This window comes from Lactuca virosa, chromosome 9, assembly GCF_052849685.1.
Source record: "Lactuca virosa cultivar CGN04683 chromosome 9, Lactuca_virosa_CGN04683_v6, whole genome shotgun sequence".
NCBI lineage: Eukaryota > Viridiplantae > Streptophyta > Magnoliopsida > Asterales > Asteraceae > Lactuca > Lactuca virosa.
Window position 1 is genome coordinate 162,041,596 of NC_136434.1, and position 20,050 is coordinate 162,061,645.

The 20,050-nt window shown below is 38.8% G+C and overlaps 1 non-coding gene across 1 annotated transcript; it reads left to right on the top strand.

Moving 5' to 3' along the window:
- Positions 1-4,735: 4,735 nt before the first annotated feature.
- Positions 4,736-4,842, top strand: LOC145141694 (small nucleolar RNA R71). Its single transcript, XR_013722888.1, has one exon. It is a non-coding gene; the product is annotated as a small nucleolar RNA R71 (small nucleolar RNA).
- Positions 4,843-20,050: the final 15,208 nt, after the last annotated feature.

Genomic DNA, 20,050 nt, shown 5'->3' on the forward strand with positions numbered 1-20,050 from the left:
ACGTATATTGGCTCAACTAAACATTTGGGTCTTCATGCAATCATCAAACATAACACTAGCATGGAATCCTAATTGTTTTTACCAAAATTTTCTAAATTAATTCTAGTAATTTTTAATGCAAAAATTTCAAAATTATACCTAAATTAGGATTCTAATGTAACTAATATAATCAACCCCCTACCGCACACTTAATTTATGCAATGTGCCCATTGTATATTATGCAATAAAAATGACAAAATAAAGAGAGAATTGGAACAAACTCCCCTAGGATAGTAGTAACGAGGTCGATATTTCTTCATGAAAAGCTCCATCTTCAATTGACTTTAGGTATGGGAACAACTCATCCATGCCTTGGGTGCCAAATCTTGTGTGGTACGGCTCCAAATATGTAGGAAAATAATCTCGAAAATCTTCAGGAATTAATCTTTAAAGAATATGAGTAAGGCCCATATCAAATGTGGTTAAAATGTAGGCCTTGGGAATGGAATATTGAGTGACTCGTCGAGTAAATATGACAACTTGGCGAGTAGAAGTGTTTCTAGCAGAAAAGTCGCAGAATTGCAAAGGGACTCGTCGAGTCCAAGGTATGCACTCGGCGAGTACAACGTTCATTGGAAAATAAATCTTCTGCTTTGAATCCGTTTCTGAGGTGTTTGGCAATGACATTTTAGTATCCATCCCTTATTTTTTCTTCAATAAATAACACTCTTTAACCCTCTTTACTAACGGACTCGATCTTAAACTCAAAACTTCCTCATCCTCATCTAGCTACTCTTTCTTGGTTAGCTTTGACATCTAGACTCTTGCATGCATCCTTAGCTTCAAACTAAAACGATAAACATAACCACAAGTGATAGATAACAATAAACAAACTCCTACTTAAACCTAGTACTAAAAGTTCAAAACACACAAAACAAATAAAAAAAAGTTTTCAAACAACCAAATAAAAACCACAAAACATCAATCTTCATCATCTTCTTCATTTCCTCCCGCTCCGCTATTACCGGCTTGATTCCTTCTTTGATTTATCGTTTCTTCCCAACTTGGAACATAAGGATCTCCGGGTCCGGGCCTTGGCGCAATATTCATTTGTTCAAACAAATAAACAAATGACTCATTGTGGTAATTCATGCTTCTCCCAAGATCATCTTGGTACCTTCTCATCTCCATATTATACCAATCCATTGGTAGCTCCTCTTCCACCGGAATGACCGGTGGGTCTTCTCGGACATGATCCCTTATTTGCTTCACCCTTCTTCCCGGCTCCTCGGGCACCAACGCCTCATCCACATTTGGAATTCCAATATGCCCCCACCATAATCCTCAATGATCCTTGCCCTCCTAAATAATGTGGTGCTAAAAGGAGGAGAAGGAATCATTGTCAACACCCTTGCCACCCCTTGGTCCAAGATCCCATACGTCCTAGCCAACTTTGTAAAAAACATGCCACCATTGATTTTGGAAGTAATCCTCTCCTTGACCTCCCCCTCCGCTAAGTATTTTGCCATACAATACGGTAAATTGCAAAAAACATCGGGGGTAATGATGCTCCACATGTAGAAGATATCAAGAGTGGGGACCTTATCATCGTCCTTTCACATGTTAATGGTGCTTGCGATAAGACGATGGATCAAGCGATGGATGGGGGAACGGATGCTTCCCTCTTGAGCAGAAGACGGAATGTAGACCCGGTTAGCAATTGTATTCCACCAAGTAGATGCAACCACCTCTTCGGGCAAGTCCTTGTGGCAGTGTTCCAGGAATGACTCAAAAATTTCAGACATGATCATATTTTGATCATAGATCCCTAGCCTCCATGCAAGCTCCGCTATGCTGCATTGGCGCGGCTCCCCTCTAAGAAAAATGGTTATAATGCCCGGGTTATAATAATCATTACCACCTCGGAAGGAGATGGTAGAAAAGAATTCCCAGCATAGTTATTGGTAGACGGGTTCTTGAATCTTGAACAATCGACTCCACCCATCACAAATTATCGCACCCCATCATTCACAAAAGACTTGACCAAATAAGGAGTCAATTCCTCCTCCAAACCGGATTGACCTATCCACCGCCAGTCTATCTCGTTGGGAACATATATCTCCTTCCGTTTAAGTGATTCCAGCTTGTTTTTGGCACGAGCTAGTGATGATTTAGAAGTGATTTGTGGAAAGTTTAGCCATGGGATGTCCCCATGACCACCTCCTCTCGAGCTCTGACCTCGCCTCGACATGCTTTCTGCAAAACAAAACCTAGGACACAACAAACAAAACACAGAAAAATTAACAATGTAAAAATTTTGGGTATCTGCAACATGGACTCGCCGAGTACAAGAACCGACTCGGCGAGTCGCATGAACTGTGCGAGTCGCCATTCCGATTCGGACAAAATCAACCGTCCAAATACACAAATTAGTGCCAGGGGTTTGTTTTGGTATGTCTATTAAGCATAAATTTGCAAGAAATTCTGTCTATAACAACCTACTTTGTCCGAAAAATCAAAACCCTAGGATTGGAGTAAACCCCAAAATCCGGGTTTTCACAAATTATGGCCATAAATCCTCCCAAGATGTGAACTTAAACAAGATTAAGTAGAAAAATGTTACCTTTTTGGTCGGAATTGCAAGGAGTAATAAAAAAATGGAGATGAAAGCTTTAGAGAGAGAGATGCTCGTGGAGCGGATGGTGGCTGCGTTTGTAATTGTGTTTTACCAATTAGGGTGAAAACCCTAATTTACAGAACGTAAAAATGATTTTTTTAGGTAAATACATGGACTCGCCGAGTAGATGTTCCTACTCACCGAGTAGATACGCGAATCCGCGATCTTTTGGGATTTTTCAAATGGACTCGCCGAGTAGATACATAGACTCGACGATTTTTTCGTTCTGTTTGATAAAAATTTGAGTTCTTAAATTTTATGCCACCAACCCCACACTTGAACATTGCTTTCCCTCAAGCAATAATTTTAATCACAGAAGAAGATTGATAATAGTAGATCCTAAAAAAACGAAAGTAAAATGAAAAAGAAAGGTAAAAAGAAAGAAAACTCTAAAGTCGGGTTGCCTCCCGGAAGCGCTTCTTTTTGTGGAGTCTTTAGCTGGACTCCTTTCCGCTCTTACGTTTCTTCGTTGTCCTCCCATAGAATATCCTTCTTCAGTTTTTGCACTTTATACTTTGTTTTGTAAATATGGATTCTTCTCTTATATGCCCTTTTCAATTCTTCCATTCTCTTCCTTGTGGCATTTTCTTCAGCTTTACGCTTTATCCCTCTACCATGCTTCTTCTTTTTCACTCCTTCCTCCTTACGCCCCATCGTTTCCCTTCCTCCTTTATCTTCCTCAATTGCCTTTTTAGTCATTACCTCATCATTACTCGGGATCACGAATTCTTCCTCGGCTAGATGGATTTTCATTTGAATAGGCTTCGGGACCGGAAGGTTTAGTTTTTGGAAGAAAAAATATGGCATAATATTTATACTTGCCCCTGAATCAGTCAACGCTCGTGTGGTCATTAAGTTCCCAAATTGACAAGGTACGGTGATGCTTCCCAGATCGCCCGTCTTTTCTGGCAGCTCATTCAACACTATCTCAGCCACTTCTTCCATATTTCTTCTAGTTGTAAAGAGGCTCTTAAGCAAACTTGCATATTTTGGCGTTTGAACTATCGTTTCAATTAATGGAATATTCACTTGGAGTGCCTTTATATGATCCATAAACTTCCTATATTCTTGAATCTGCTCACCAGGAATGGCTCGACTCGGAAATGGCAAAGGGGGTTGGTAAGAAAGCTGTTTTTGTGATCAGGTCTTGGACTCGTCGAATCCTTGTTCGTGACTCGGCGAGTCGATTCGGGTTTACTCGATTCCCAGTTATTTGCCTCTTCTGTTTGCACCTTTTTGGGATCCTTCTGGATACGGGTCAGAGGAGTGAAAATTTTCTCAGAATCTGTTGTTATTGCTTGCACATGTGCCATTCTTGGATTCTGTTCGGTATTGCTAGGAAGTTCACCCGGTGCTGTTTGGTTGATTTGTTGTGCCAGCTGACCTAGCTGTTTTCCAATGTTATGAATGAATGCTTGCTGATTCCTAAGCATAGTTTGTTGATCTATCATCATAGCTTGATGCTCTCTAAGCATATTTCGTTGCTCCTTCATTTCAACATTGGTATCATTATGCCTTTTCTCGGACGCGGCTACAAATCTTCTAAACATATCTTCCAAGTCTGATTTCTTCTCTAGCACCGGTTCCTCCTTTTGGTAAAAGCCTCCTTCTTTTTGCTTATACTTTTCCTCCTTTACCTTTTTGTACTCATCATATGGTAGCCATTCTTGCTTGGTTTTTCGCCAATTATCATCATATCTATCACCGCTTGAATAACACACTTGAGCTCTCTTGTTCCCGTTCTCATCAAGATCACAGTCTTTAGTAAGGTGATGCCCTCTACAATTTTTACATCCCACTCTAATGGCATGGATGGATTAGTCCATCTTAGTCATTCTTCGGTCCATGCTCTCCAATTTTTCCCTCATTGCTGCCATATCATCAGTAATTGGGTTCACCACACCTCGAGTTCTGTCATTCCTTGGGTTGTGATATTCTCTAGAGTGCTTAGAGAATTCTTCAATTAGGGCCTTTATCACTGGGGGTGCTTTCTTTGTGAGTGGTCCTTGCGAATCAAGGAGTTTCCTGGTTGTCACATTTACTCCATCATAGAAAATGGAGACTTCTTGTTGGCTGTTTAGATCGTGATGTGGGCAGTTCCTTAGTAAGCCTTTGTATCTTTCCCATGCTTCAAAAAGTGACTCTCCAGCTTGTTGTTCAAAATTGGCGATGGCTTTCTTCAATTTGGCTATCTTTGAGGGAGGGAAAAATTGGTCTATAAATTCCTCTTTCATTTTAGTCCAAGTAGTGATGGATCCTGGAGGGAGTGATTTCAGCCAATCTTTCGCGGCTCCCTTGAATGTGACTGGTAGCATATGAAGCAAAACAGTGTCGCGAGCCACATTAGGGACATGGAAGTAGTCGGCTATGTCATTGACCTCGTCAAGATGCTTGTATGCGTCTTCATGATCCTTCCCGAAGAATGGAATTTCCTTAAGTTAAGCAAGTACGTGGCCCTGAAGTTCAAAGGTGGCAGTTGTGGGAATCACAGGTTGCACGAGTCCTGGGCCGGTGTCGTCACGCATCCTTTTCTTCCATTCACCCATGTGAACTTCATCGATGTTGGCCATGATGTTAGCTAGTTTGCCCTCTATGTCGCTTCCTTCTTCAAATTCGCTTTCTTCCTTTTCGGATTCGTACTCGATATCCTCCTTCTCCGGGTCTTCGTCCGCCACTGAAGAGATGCTGGATTCTCGCACTTTCTTGCCCTTTTTCTTAGTAAAAACATATTTGAGATTCTTCAACGGCGAATTCTTCAATGTTGCGGTTTGTCCTACGGTTTTGCGTTTGTTTTTCCTCAAAGTTGCTTCCGGGTCTTCAAGTGGTGGAATCAAAGGTGTACCTCCTCCTCTGGTCATAAACATACTGCAATCAAAACAGAAAACACGTGTAAAAAGAACAAAAATAAACTAAAAACGAAACTATGCGTTCAGCGATGGACTCGTCGAGTAGCTTCGATTGCACTCGGCGAGTACAGAGCTAAAACAGAAATAAATTAAACAAAAATTCTAAAAACAGAAACACTTAAAACTTAACCTAATAACTAAATTACTAAAGCAGTAACTTTGTGCAAGATAGATCTCATACAAAGGATCGAGAATACTTGAAATTAGAATTACTTTTTGAACCGTTCCCCGTCAACGGCGCCAAAAACTTGATGTGTATAAAAATGCATTGGTTTTAGTCCTACTTTTAAGATGTAATTTAAACACACAAAGGCAGTGAACCTGTCTTTTAGTGGTATAGCTGAGCAAGTAGGGTATCGAACTCGAGGAACGTAAATTAAACTAATAACTAGAATTAACTAAACAAATAATAAAAGTAAAAGGTTTTCTCTAGTTTTACAAGACTAGAAACTTTAACACAGTAACTAACACGCAGATTAAGTAACTAATCAGCTGAAAACAAGTAAAAACTAACTAAATTCAATAATAAAAAGGTTTCTGTTTAGGTTCGATTCGTTTACTCCTATGGTTGATTTATGACAAGTGCAATGGATTAATTGTTATTGGTTACCGACTAAGGTGATTAGATTCACATTCACTATTACCAATCCTTAGGAAACAAATTAACTTAAGCAGTGATCAAGTGATTAAACTAATGAATTTCCTAGTTTAATTATTCGGATTAAATAAGACTTGTAATTAGCTAATCAAATTAATAATTCAATTAACCTCTTGTTGATGGTTTATCACACAAGCTCACACATTAATTTACCCATTTTATAGTTAACCCTAGTTTTTCATTCACTATTCCTAGGCACATAACAATGTTTTCCCCACATGAGGTAAGCAATTAAGAGATGTTCATGCAGCTTAACTACTTGTTAATTAACTGAAAATAGTTATGGTTAATGCATAAGGTTCTTTAACAAGCTTAATTTTACAAAACTCACCAATAAAAAATTAATCCAACCATAAATAAATCCATAGTTATAAACTTATCAACCCTAAACAGAAACTATAAGATTTAGCTCATAATTATAGTAGATAGCAATACAAAAACGAAATCTAACAATTCAACCATATTTTAATTCAAGAATAAAGTGAAAAATAAACTTATGTTGCCTTGAATCTCCTTAGAATTGAAGATTAGGGTTTCTCTCATGATTTACAGAGCTCCAGATTCCTTCTTGGTCGTCAAGTAATTCCCCAAAGATTCCAGGGAGACTCAATTCGGGAATGTGACTTCTATTTATAGATTTCAGAAAACAGGGTCTACTCGTCGAGTAGGTAACCGACTCGCCGAGTCCCCTCTGTAGAGTCCGTGTACGGCAAGGACTTTGTGTTTTGCTTAGTGAACATTTGTGGGTACTCGTCGAGTAGGCGTTCAGACTCGCCGAGTCCTTCAGGATTTGGTTTTTTTCATTCTTTCTTCAGTTTCAGAGCTTCCGATCGCATCTCCTGCTTCCTTTTGCTTCCGAGCATATCTTTTGGACTGAAAATACAATTTAAACACAATTAAGTACCTTTTATCCATAAATTGCAATAAATTAGCCAATAAATAACAAAAATCTATACCGAGTATATAGCTAAATATGCACATATCAAAGCTCGACCACCTCTTGTCATTTTACCTACTGCTCATTCCCATTTTCTCTCAAGAATAACTTCAAGCTTCACAAGGAGTTAAAGTCTTCAAGCTCATTCTAATCTTTGGTGAGTATTTTGTAAATCCCTAGTGATTGAATACATTTTTCATGTTCATGTTATCCTATTCACACACAATTAAATGTGTTAAACCTTTAGGATAAAATCACCTCCAAGGAAGTTCATTCTCTCATCCAAGAGTTTAGGCTGGAGATTTTCACCCCCATCACTCCAACCAACTCATCAACCAACTCAAGGTGAGCTTCATACCCCTACTTTTTCGAGTTTTTATTGTTTTGGGGAAGAATACAAGTCAAAACCTTGTTTAAACGTTGATATATTTGTTTGTTATGCATGTATGCTAAGTTATACGTGCTAAAGTTATAAAAACTCCATGAACTCGAAATCTTGAGAAAATCTCAAGAGTTTGAGCCATATTTCACAAAATATGTATAGAAACAAGAAATGGTATGTTACAAAGTAGAAGTCACAATTTCTATGACAAAAACCATAAGGATTTACTTCAAAAATTGCTTAAACAAGTATTTTAGAAGAAATATGCCATTTTCAACAATTCACCTAGTTTTGAATCACTTATGACACCTTTTGACAAATATGGGTCTTATTTGATAAATCATAAAAAGAAGGACCATTTTTGTCGATATCGATAATATTGGGTCATTTTTTATAACTGTGATTCAAAGTGGATTATTGTCAATAAACGAAAACGATAGATCTAGTTATTGAGTACAACTATTATTATTTATTTAATAAAAAATGGATTTCAACGATTTGCTCAAAAATCTGTTAGTATTCTAGTCAGACGAATCTTTACAGTACCTATATATATATATATATATATATATATATATATATATATATATATATATATATATATATATATATATATATATATATAATAGTGTACGCTTAAAGTCCTGTAAGAGTTTTAACCAGAGTCTCTTGGAGGGGGAGCAGGAATTTGTTTATAGATCTATACGGGGTTGACACCCCACACCTTCGCTATTCGCTACAGATAGACCAGCCAGTCTAGGGTGACAAATGTCTTAATCGAATCTGGCGCCTGAAGAACGCCTGGACAGGCACTCCGTCATATTAGTATGGTTATAACGACTCACTTAGAAGATAACAGTATGATTTTAGAAATTTACTCAAGTTACACCTTTCGATTATAGACAACTATTGGTTTGGATACTATAAACGAAGCTTTTATCACACCACTCTTAGGGTTTTAAGACCACCATTATATATATATGAAAATATAGGATTTTCTGGGGTAAACGATATTAAATGATTTCGAAAACGATGAACTAAAACACACACTCAACTATACCCAACAAGAAAACAAAGCTTACAAATATATTATTTTAAGGAAACATGAGATTTTCTGGAAACTACTTATTGTTACGACTCAAAGGAACTATTCTCAAATACAACTTTCCTTTATAAATTTTAGGACTTTCCAAAAATCATTCTTTTAAAGACGAATAAAAAGTAATGACATGCATGCATATATCCACGATTTCCAAACAAGACCCCAAACGATTTTATAGAAAATATCGGATTTTCTGAAGGTACAGCAAGAACAATTCTAAACAAGTGTAAAACTATTTTTATACAAAAATGCTTTTGAACTCAACAACTTTTTAGTTGACGCTTTTCAAAACGACTAGTATTATCAGGGATCTAGTAACTAGGTAAGCACCACGATCGAGGACTGGTGTCGCTGCATTATGCTATTTCTACTTTTGTTATTTCATGTTTAACTTTTGATCAGTACAAGTATTGTAAACAATGTAAGATTAATATTAATGTATGATTTTTGGATTTGCTATGTTTCATTTATATTCAATCGTTATGATACTGCACAATGAAGTCATCCGCCTCCGGACGTTTCCACCGTCTGGTCCGGGCGTTTGACAGATTGGTATCAGAGCATTGTTTATAGTGAACTAGTATATCTAGCCATACAATATATACAACTATAAATACAACGAGACTAAAACACTCTGACAAAAAAAATATATTTTTCAAAAATCAATATAAATGTATACCTACATGCATACGTGCTAGGAGTAGTGTCATAATAAGTATGTTATAAAAGTAGTGATGAGCTGAACACTACGGGTAGGCCCCAGGATATGTAATTAGACTTTGAATAAATGTAGCCCGATCAACTACATTTGTCTGAGGTGTAACTAGCATATGTCGGGAAATAGCCATGGTGAACGACAAGTCTGGTACATACCAAAGGAACTCCAAAATTAAACATAAACAATTAGAATGCTATAGTGTATTTTAAGATCCCATAGAACCTCCCACACTTAAATCCCCGTACATAGCCCTCATGCCTTCATGATCCCACAGACAACACAGTTGAAATTCCTCACCAAGACCTCTACTACCTTATTGCAATAACCGACGGGTGGATTAAGGGGAGCCTAGAAGTGAATCTTAAAGAACACCGAGAAACGAACTAAGAAGGGGGAGAATTCTGATAAAGGACCAGTCAAGAATGAAGACGCTGGAGAAATTCTCAGCAAGTCTTACCCTGTCAAAGGTAGGCAAGAAACTCTTCCCCTCTTCCTCCCAAGATATGTAAGCATATAATGTAAATACTCTTGGAGTAGACATACCTAGTAATAAAATATAGCCCAGGCAAGTACAAGTTTCCTAACCAACGCCTACCAAATTTAAGAATGCGTTGCCATCAGGGGGCAACCCAACTGCACGTTTGATAGCCAACAACCCACAATTGACATGCACCGTGCTCCAATCCCCATCACCCTCACGAATCAAGCATCACCTCCGTCTGGGCCACAAGTAACCCGATTAGACTCCCAGTCTCCGAAGCTCGATCAGGAAGTAATGGAGACCATAGGCAAAGCCCGATATACGGCAATGTACATCCGACCGCCCACAAGTAACAAGAACACCATTCCAAAGCCTTCCGAAACCCACAAGTAGGACCAGAAAACTATGCGGACCATCTACACTCCTTGAAGGAAGAAGCGGTCATCTGGAGACCACAACTCATTGTAATCAAGGCTAGGACAGCCTTAGCAACGTAAGGAACAAAAAGGGGAACTCATAACATAAGAAATTGCCTAAGCACTTTGTGCGCCGTATCGGCATAGGAGAATCACCACACTACTCGCCTTAGGGTCATAATGTCATTAATCGCAACCAGTAATAGTAAACCAAGAGGAGTACGCCCTCCAAGAACCCATATAACCAAATCCGCTAACTATATTGCTAGTTATGTGCTATTTTGATAGATTTAACGTCATACAATATATGTTTCTACTCTCTACCATAACTACATCATGGGGATGTAGGTCGACACAATTAGCATCATACACCAACACGTTAAGATTATATGAGTACGCTCAATTAGAATTAACCACGATTGCTTACAAGCTCACTTTTCGCGTGCAACAGAATCATGTCTTCTCATGGAGATAACCAGTACCCCGACGATACACCGGTCCTACGAATAGATTCTGCCACTTCCCAAGCCACTGTAATAGCTGTCGTGGCAGCTGTCATGGCACAACTCAACGCCAATTACACATAAGAAAATGGGAGAAGTGTTGGTAATTTCAACCGCAATAACAACCAAGGAAACCAACGAAGGACATCTCGCCAATGCACCCTAAAACCTAAACCTATGAGAAAGAAACGAAAGTCTGGGAACGAAGAAGGAGGCAGTTCGCTCAGAGGCTTACCAAAAGGCAACAAGCGGGAGCAGTCACTACCCCTACTAACCCTACTTCCCCCACACCGAGAAAATCATATCTTGGAAACTTTCCACACTGCAACAAGTGCAAATACCACCATCTCGGAACCTGCAAAGAATTACGTTGCAATAGGTGAAACAAGCAGGGACACATCGCCCATTTCTTTAGGACCCTGGTCCAATGCATCACTCCAACTCCCGAGGCTGGAATAAGTCCAGTATATCACAAATGCGGTGCAGCAGGACATTTCAAGAGGGATTGTCCGACAGAGAAGTACGACGGAGAGCTGGGGGAATCGGACAGTTAACATATGATGAATCAACAAGAATTCCTACCAAAAAATTTTGGTACGTTTCAAACAACAAAATTTAAGCATCAAATCGTTTTCAAAAAAAGGTGTTGTCAATTAAAACATAATCAAAAGTTAATTCTCTATCCGAACAAATTACGACCATCACAGAGAAATTAAAAATCCTTACGGGTGAACCAGGATGGTTCCGTGTAAAAAGTTAGGGACATACATAATTAAGGTTCTACGAACTAAGAGTGTGTGATTTCGCCATATTTTCTGTCCCTGGTCCGATTTTGAGTCAGGGTAGAACCACGCAGTCGATTATCTTTTAAATCCTAATTATGTACGGTTAGGTTACACCCATCTATAATAGAGAAACCTAGCAGAATTCAGATTACAAGTCTCAGCACCTTATATTAGAACTCTCGTATTACTAGAACATCCAACGAGTAGGAACAAAATAGACGCAATAGTAATAACAAAACCGAAACTGGTGGTGATAAGAGCATTAACGTAGAACACCCTATCATTCCTAACAACCATTCCTTCCCAATCGACGTAAAATCTGTTATTATTAGGAGTCCAGCGTCGTCAATTGGCATGAACTGGATTGATTCGCACCTTGCAAACTTCGAGCACTGCAAAGAGACTTTTCGCCTTACCTAATCGATTAGCAAAACTCTTTCACCTTATAAAGACAAACCCCCAGCATTCAGGAACAGGATTACTTAGTTAAGAAACATCACGCTCCTTCCTAACCCGCACAATAAAGAGGGAAATAAGAAAGAGAAGACATGCAAGAGAATCCCAGAGGTTTATAACTTCCCCCAGATATTCCCCGAATTCCTTTGGAAACCTCAACCATGTACTAACCAGAGTTGGAATCTGATGGGTTTTGAGCATTCTAACACTTCCTAAGTGTACATGCAACCCTAATAACCTTGGATCTATGTTTGTCTAATTATCATGCAACGTTGAATTCCAAGGTTATATTCCTATCTAGCATACATGGGGAACATTTTTAACTTGAATGAAAGATAGAATAACTTACCTTGTTGTTGATTATGATCCTTGAAACCTTGTGAGCCTAGCACCCCAAGTGTGATGCCTCAAATGCTTCACACAACACCAAATGCAAAGGAGTAAACTTTGAGAGAATCTTACACTTGCAAAATCGGCTCTAGCCCTCTTGTTTCTTAGTGTGGCCGATTTTGGGGAGAACACCTTGGTTTATATAGTGTGTTGCATTAGGTAAACCCTAATGTAACATGACTCTTCATTTCATGATCCATGGGTTAACTCCATGGAGCATCCTATGGGTGGAACCCAACTTGATAATCCATGGAGCCTCTTAGCCCACTATATAAGATATGGAAGATTTACATAATCTACCCATATATTTAATTAGTTATCTTTTGATCACTTAATTAATTCTAAATTAATTCTTGATCAAACTAATTAAATAATATTATTAATATATTAGAACTTATAATATATTAATAAACCATAAGGGTTATTTCTCTCATTTTAGTTTTTCCAATTGCATGGTGCCATGCAACCCAAATGGACCATGCTGGGTCGGGTCAAGTACATACCAGAAATAGTTATGGACTTAGACACCTTATCCAACAGTCTCCCACTTGGATAAGTCTAATAACTATAACTGCAATACTTCAGGAACCGATCGGCAATCGTAGCTCTTTCAAGGTCTCTCGGAACTGAGAAGATGATGATACGCCATTTAAGATAAGTGATCATATAATCATCTGTTCTAGATATCAGCCGGACAAATACATGGAACAATGTCTTACTTATTGTCCAGCAGTTTGTTTCCCGATTTTCGATTTGTTTGACAAAGAACTTAATTGAACACATCAACTTAGTTCTGACCGGGCCCGGTACGTAGGTCAAAACAAAATCATCGAGGGGCCTAGATATCAGCTTCTAATCCAAGAAGGAACAGATAAACTTCGACTCATATGTTTGTTCTACTACTCATTGAATTATACACAAGAGCACGTTTTATAACATCGAGTTACCAATGCGTTTTCGTACAATCAATGCATAATCAACTCATAAGTAACAAATCATATCTCTAGGTTTGAAGACTTATATGATATTACCGTCTCACGATCACTCGAGATAAATTCCATGAAGTGATTCCAGTGAGCGTGGGTTGAGTCCAATGCTCAGAACTTATGAGCACTCATGAGTGTTGTAGCCATGTCCAACAACTTAGACCTCTGCAACCAATCATGACAGTCTTGATTCATACCTACTTCTAACATATGACCGACTGTGGAGGTTCGAATAATATGATATACCAAACATAATTATTCTGGAAGTCAAAACATGCAAAAGAAATATAGTAAACGATCGACAAGAGATAGCAACACTTTACTCATAAATAAAACACCTTTTATTCATCATCTAATGTCACTTACACTTTACAAATGTCAAGGTTATCTAACTACTAAATCTAATATCATCCTTCAGCCCTATGCTCTGAGCATGCTGGAGATGCTTAACCCGAGTCAGTCCCTTCGTGAAGGGATCTGCTGGATTCTCATCCGATGATACCCTCTTTGCCATGAGGAGTCCTTCTTCTATTCGATGTCTGATGAAATGGTATTTTCTGTCGATGTGTCTGGATCTCCCATGATCCCTTGGTTCCTTGGCTAAGGCAACTGCACTTTCACTATCACAGAAAATTTCCATTGGCTCTTTAATAGCTGGTACAACTCCAAGGTCTCCAATGAAGTTCTTCAGCCATATCGTCTCCTTTGCTGCCTCGCTAGCTGCTATATACTCTGATTCGCAAGTTGAATCAGCCACTGTCTCTTGCTTGGAACTCTTCCAAGAAATTGCTCCTCCGTTTAAGGTAAAGACCCAGTCTGACAGAGAGCGGAAATTATCCCTATCAGTCTGAAAGCTAGCATCACTATATCCTACAACTCTCAAGTCTTCACTCCCACCGAGGGTAAGGACCCAGTCCTTAGTCCTCCGTAGGTACTTGAGGATATTCTTTACCGCAGTCCAGTGTGCCTTTCCAGGGTTCCCCTGATACCTGCTAACCATGCTCAAAGAAAAGGCTACATCAGGTCGAGTACACGTCATAGCATACATGATCGATCCTACAGCCGAAGCATAAGGTATTCGACTCATTTCTGCTATCTCAGCCTCAGTACTAGGGCTTTGTGTTTTACTCAATCTGGCGTTACTCTGGATGGGTAACTCTCCTTTCTTGTAGTCCTACATGCCGAATCTCTTCAGCACCTTATCCAAGTAGGTACTCTGACTAAGTCCAATTAGTCTTTTACTCCGGTCTCTCAAGATCCTTATCCCTAGAATATAGGCAGCTTCTCCTAGGTCCTTCATAGAAAAACACTTCCCAAGCCAGGACTTAACTTCCTGCAGAGTTGGGATGTCATTTCCTATGAGTAGTATGTCATCCACATACAATACCAAAAAGCTAACTATACTCCCACTAGCCTTGACATATATACAAGATTCATCTTCACTCCTAGAAAAGCCAAATTCTTTGACTTTCTCATCAAAGCAAAGATTCCATCCGTGAGGTGCTTGCTTTAACCCATAAATGGATTTCTCAAGCTTACACACTCTATTAGGGTACTCTGTATTGACAAAACCCTCTGGCTGACTCATGTAAACATCCTCAGCAAACTTTCCATTAAGGAAAGCAGTTTTGACATCCATTTGCCATATTTCATAGTCATGAAATGCAGCTATGGCTAACAGAACCCTAATAGACTTAATCTTGGCCACTGGAGAAAAGGTATCATCATAATCAACTCCCAGAGTTTGTGAGAAACCCTTTGCAACCAGTCGTGCCTTATAAGCGTGTACATTACCATCCATGTCGGTCTTCTTCTTGAAGATCCATTTGCACCCTACAGTCTTACGACCTGGTACATTCTCAACCAAGTTCCAAACTTGATTGTCATACATGGACTGTATCTCGTTGTCCATTGCCTCTTTCCACTTGGCTGACTCAGGGCCTGCCATGGCTTCCGCGTAACTGTTAGGTTCATCAAGACCTATCAGTGTCTCATCACTGATAAGTGTATCACCTTCCGCAGTAATATGGAATCCATAGTAATGCTCAGGTGCATTCCTAACCCTTGTGTAACGCCTCAGAGGTACAGACTTGTCAATTGGCTCAACAGGAGTTTCCTCCTCAAGTTGAGTGCTAGGGTTTGAAGTTCCTTCACCACTTGACTCTTGAATTTCTTCAAGGTCAACTTGCCTCCCACTGTCTCCTTGGCTTATGAACTATCTCTCTCGAAAGGAAGCCCTCCTAGCTACAAAGACCACATTCTCACTAGGTCTGTAGAAGAGGTAACCAAAGGATTTCTGTGGGTAGCCGATGAAAATACACCTCTCACTTCGAGGTTCGAGCTTATCATGAGTCTCGCGTCTCACGAAAGCCTCGCAACCCCAAATCTTAATGTGGTCTAGTTTGGGTACTTTACCAGTCCACATCTCATGAGGAGTTTTGGCAACTTTCTTTGTGGGAACTAGATTAAGGATATGGGCGGCAGTCTCTAAGGCATACCCCCAAAATGAGATTGGTAGCGAAGCTCGACTCATCATGGAACGAACCATATCCAACAAGGTTCGATTACGCCTCTCAGCTTCACCATTTCAACTGCGGTGTCCTGGGAGGTGTCAATTGTGAGACAATCCCACATTCCCTAAGATAGTCGAGGAACTCTGAACTAAGATACTCACCACCTCGATCGGATCGAAGCATCTTAATGTTCCTGCCCAATTGATTCTCGAATTCCTGTTTAAACTCTTTAAACCTCTCAAAAGTCTCTGACTTATGCTTGATTAAGTAGACATATCCATATCTACTGTAATCATCAGTAAAAGTCAAATAATAATGATTAGCATCCCTTGTGGCATGTTTGAAGGGCCCACACACATCCGTGTGTATAAGATCCAACAAACCTTCACCCCTCTCACAATAACCTGTGAAGGGTGACTTTGTCATTTTTCCAAGTAAGCATGATTCGCAACTATCATCTGACTTTAGGTCAAATGACTCCAATACTCTATCCTTTTGGAGTTGTCCTATGTGTTTCTTGCTTATATGTCCAAGACGACAATGCCATAATGATGCTTTATCCAAGTTATTATCATTAACAGAATCAATACACAATACATTATTTCCTAAGTTATCAACCACAGATACAGTTTCATACACACCATCACAAGGTAATGCTTTAAAATAAAGAACATTATTAAAGAAAGCATTAATCGAACCAACTTCATTATCAAATGAAAAGGTGAAACCTTGTTTATACAATGCATGAAAGGAAATAATATTTCTTGCCATTTCTGGCGAATAACAACATTTATTCAAATCTAAACTAAACCCACTACTTAGCGATAAAGTATAAACTCCAATCTTGGTGACAGGTAAAGCTTTCCTATTCCCCATGATTAAGTTTATTCTTCCATGCTCCACATTCTCACTTCTTCTTAGTCCCTGCAAATCAGAACAGATATGAATACCACAACCGGTATCAAGGACCCAAGAGTTAGAATGGGATGAGTTATTAGATAAGATAGTGTAAATACCTGCATGGTTGGGGTTAACTTTCCCATCCTTCACATCTTGTTGGTACTTTGGGCAGTTCCGCTTCCAATGTGACTTTACATGGCAATAGAAGCATTCAGCCTCTTTAGGGTCAGAAGAAGGAGTGACAAAACCTTTCTTGGTTCCACTTGAAGAAGAGCCATCAAGGGTCCTAGCCTTGGTACCCTTCGAAGAGCTCTTTCTCTTCTTCCCTCTACCTTTCCCGATTGCCAAAACCGGGGCGGAGTTTGGAGTAGGAGTGTTAACAACCGACTTACCCTTAAGACCTGTTTCTGCGGTCTTGAGGAGTCCCTGAAGTTTGCTGAGTGTGACCTCTTCCTTATTCATGTGATATGTCATGCGGAATTGATCATAGCACGATGGTAAGGAGTGCAAAATGATATCTATTGCAAGCTCCTCAGGGAAGTTCACATTAAGCTTCAGCAACCGATCCACATACCTTTGCATTTTCTGCATGTGGCTCGTGACGGATTCCCCGTTCTTCATCATGGTTGTTATGATAGAGCATATGATTTCATACCTCTCTTGTCGTGCACTTTGATGGTATCTTTCCATCAGATCTTGGTGCATTTCAAAAGGGTAGAAGTCCTCATAGGACTTTTGGAGTTCCGCTGTCATGGTGGCCAACATGATGCATGCCACTTTTGTAGCATCCCTTTCATGTGCCCGGAAGTCAGCGATCTCCTGGGGAGTTGCAGTGGTCTCATCAATCTCCTTAAGCTCCTTGTCAAGGACATATTCTTTGTCCTCGTAGCGGGTAATCATCCTGATGTTTCTGATCCATTCATTGAAGTTGGATCCATCAAAAATGACTTTCCCACACAAGTTCATAAGGGTAAAGGAGCCATTAGGATTAGAGCCAGAAGCAGCATTGTTTGAAGACATCTGAAAGAAGAGAACAAGATTAGTTTAGATATTAAGAGAGTCCTTAATAAAACACCCAAATGTAATATTAAGGCTAGGATCCAATCACAATATATTATAACTTAGAAGAGGTATGCCGTAATCCAAGCTATAACATATTTTAAAGGTAGGTGAATGACGATTCACCAATTTCCACCATGAAAAACGAAATATAGATATTAAGTTTTTAATTGGTTCTTAGAAATTCCTAGATTCTTTTGAGATTCAATGAATTTTTTTCAAAGGCATGTTTCAATCTCGAGTGTGCCCTCCAAGTTTTGTGACTGGGATACCGAGGATCACAAAACGAGGTGTGAAGTAACCATGCAAATCACTTGGTACACTCAATGTTTATTACTTAATCGATGTGCCGGTTAACCACATGAGCTCCACCGACCTATAATAAACTTTAAGTCACCCTTTACCTACCTTGTTAAGTCCAAGTTAGTGTGCCGGTTAATCACACGAGCTCCACTAACGACTTAAACAAAGTGTAAAGTGTAATTTCATGGATTAGCACCTTATTCACATTTTCCTAAAGTATCTAAGATTGGGAATTTAATAAAAGCATTTAGTTACTTTATAATATTCATCATACTTTTAATGAGAATTTATAAGTCCTTGTCCTACCCGTTCGGCTAACGACCCTCCACCGATCAAGGAAACGGTGGGTGAGAGTGGACACCCATTAAGTTGCCATTTTATAGGCAACAACCTTATACCCCCCTTATAGACCGGCTTCGTGAATGAGGCGTACTAGCGGTAAGACGACTTGATCTTATACATATATATATATTAGTAACTTATAATATTATAAAGTATAAGGGTTGAATTTTAACTTTTAAAATTCTAAGGGTTGGAACTAAAGTTTTAATCAAGACTTTACTTGTTCCAAAACTTGAGGGCAAGTTTTGTAAACTTCCAAAACTTTTCATTTCTTATAACTTATGAATTAATTGAGTAATAAAAATGAAGACTCTTCATTTTTATAACTCTTGTGTTCTTTTAATGGCTTTAATAAAAGTGAGACTTTTGGTTTTCCATAACTTGAGAACAAGTTATGGACTCCATTAAAACACATTATGATCATGAATTAAACTACCATGAAGGTTACAAACAATTCCTATGATCATCTAATCTTCATAAGTTCAAGAACATGAATATGAACACTTTCAAGAATAAAAAATTACACTTAAAAAAACTTGTAATTTTGATAATTGCCATTGTAAATGGATTAGCATAAACATTACACCATCTAAAAAAAGTTTTAAAAACACCAAAACAGTTTAGGGTAATGTTTCTAGTCCATTTCCAGCAACAAATGTCGAAATTCTGAAAACTGCAGCCTCTACTCGTCGAGTGCAAGAACAGACTCGACGAGTAACTTGCACAAAAAAAACAACAAACAAACCTAGGCTCTGATACCACTGATGGGTTTTGAGCATTCTAACACTTCCTAAGTGTACATGCAACCCTAATAACCTTGGATCTATGTTTGTCTAATTATCATGCAAAGTAGAATTCCAAGGTTATATTCCTATCTAGCATACATGGGGAACATTTTTAACTTGAATGAAAGATAGAATAACTTACCTTGTTGTTGATTATGATCCTTGAAACCTTGTGAGCCTAGCACCCCAAGTGTGATGCCTCAAATGCTTCACACAACACCAAATGCAAAGGAGTAAACTTTGAGAGAATCTTACACTTGCAAAATCGGCTCTAGCCCTCTTGTTTCTTAGTGTGGCCGATTTTGAGGAGAACACCTTGGTTTATATAGTGTGTTGCATTAGGTAAACCCTAATGTAACATGACTCTTCATTTCATGATCCATGGGTTAACTCCATGGAGCATCCTATGGGTGGAACCCAACTTGATAATCCATGGAGCCTCTTAGCCCACTATATAAGATATGGAAGATTTACATAATCTACCCATATATTTAATTAGTTATCTTTTGATCACTTAATTAATTCTAAATTAATTCTTGATCAAACTAATTAAATAATATTATTAATATATTAGAACTTATAATATATTAATAAACCATAAGTGTTATTTCTCTCATTTTAGTTTATCCAATTGCATGGTGCCATGCAACCCAAATGGACCATGCTGGGTCGGGTCAAGTACATACCAGAAATAGTTATGGACTTAGACACCTTATCCAACAGAATCAACTCGACTCTTGGAACTATCTCAATAACCAAACCCCCGATACCA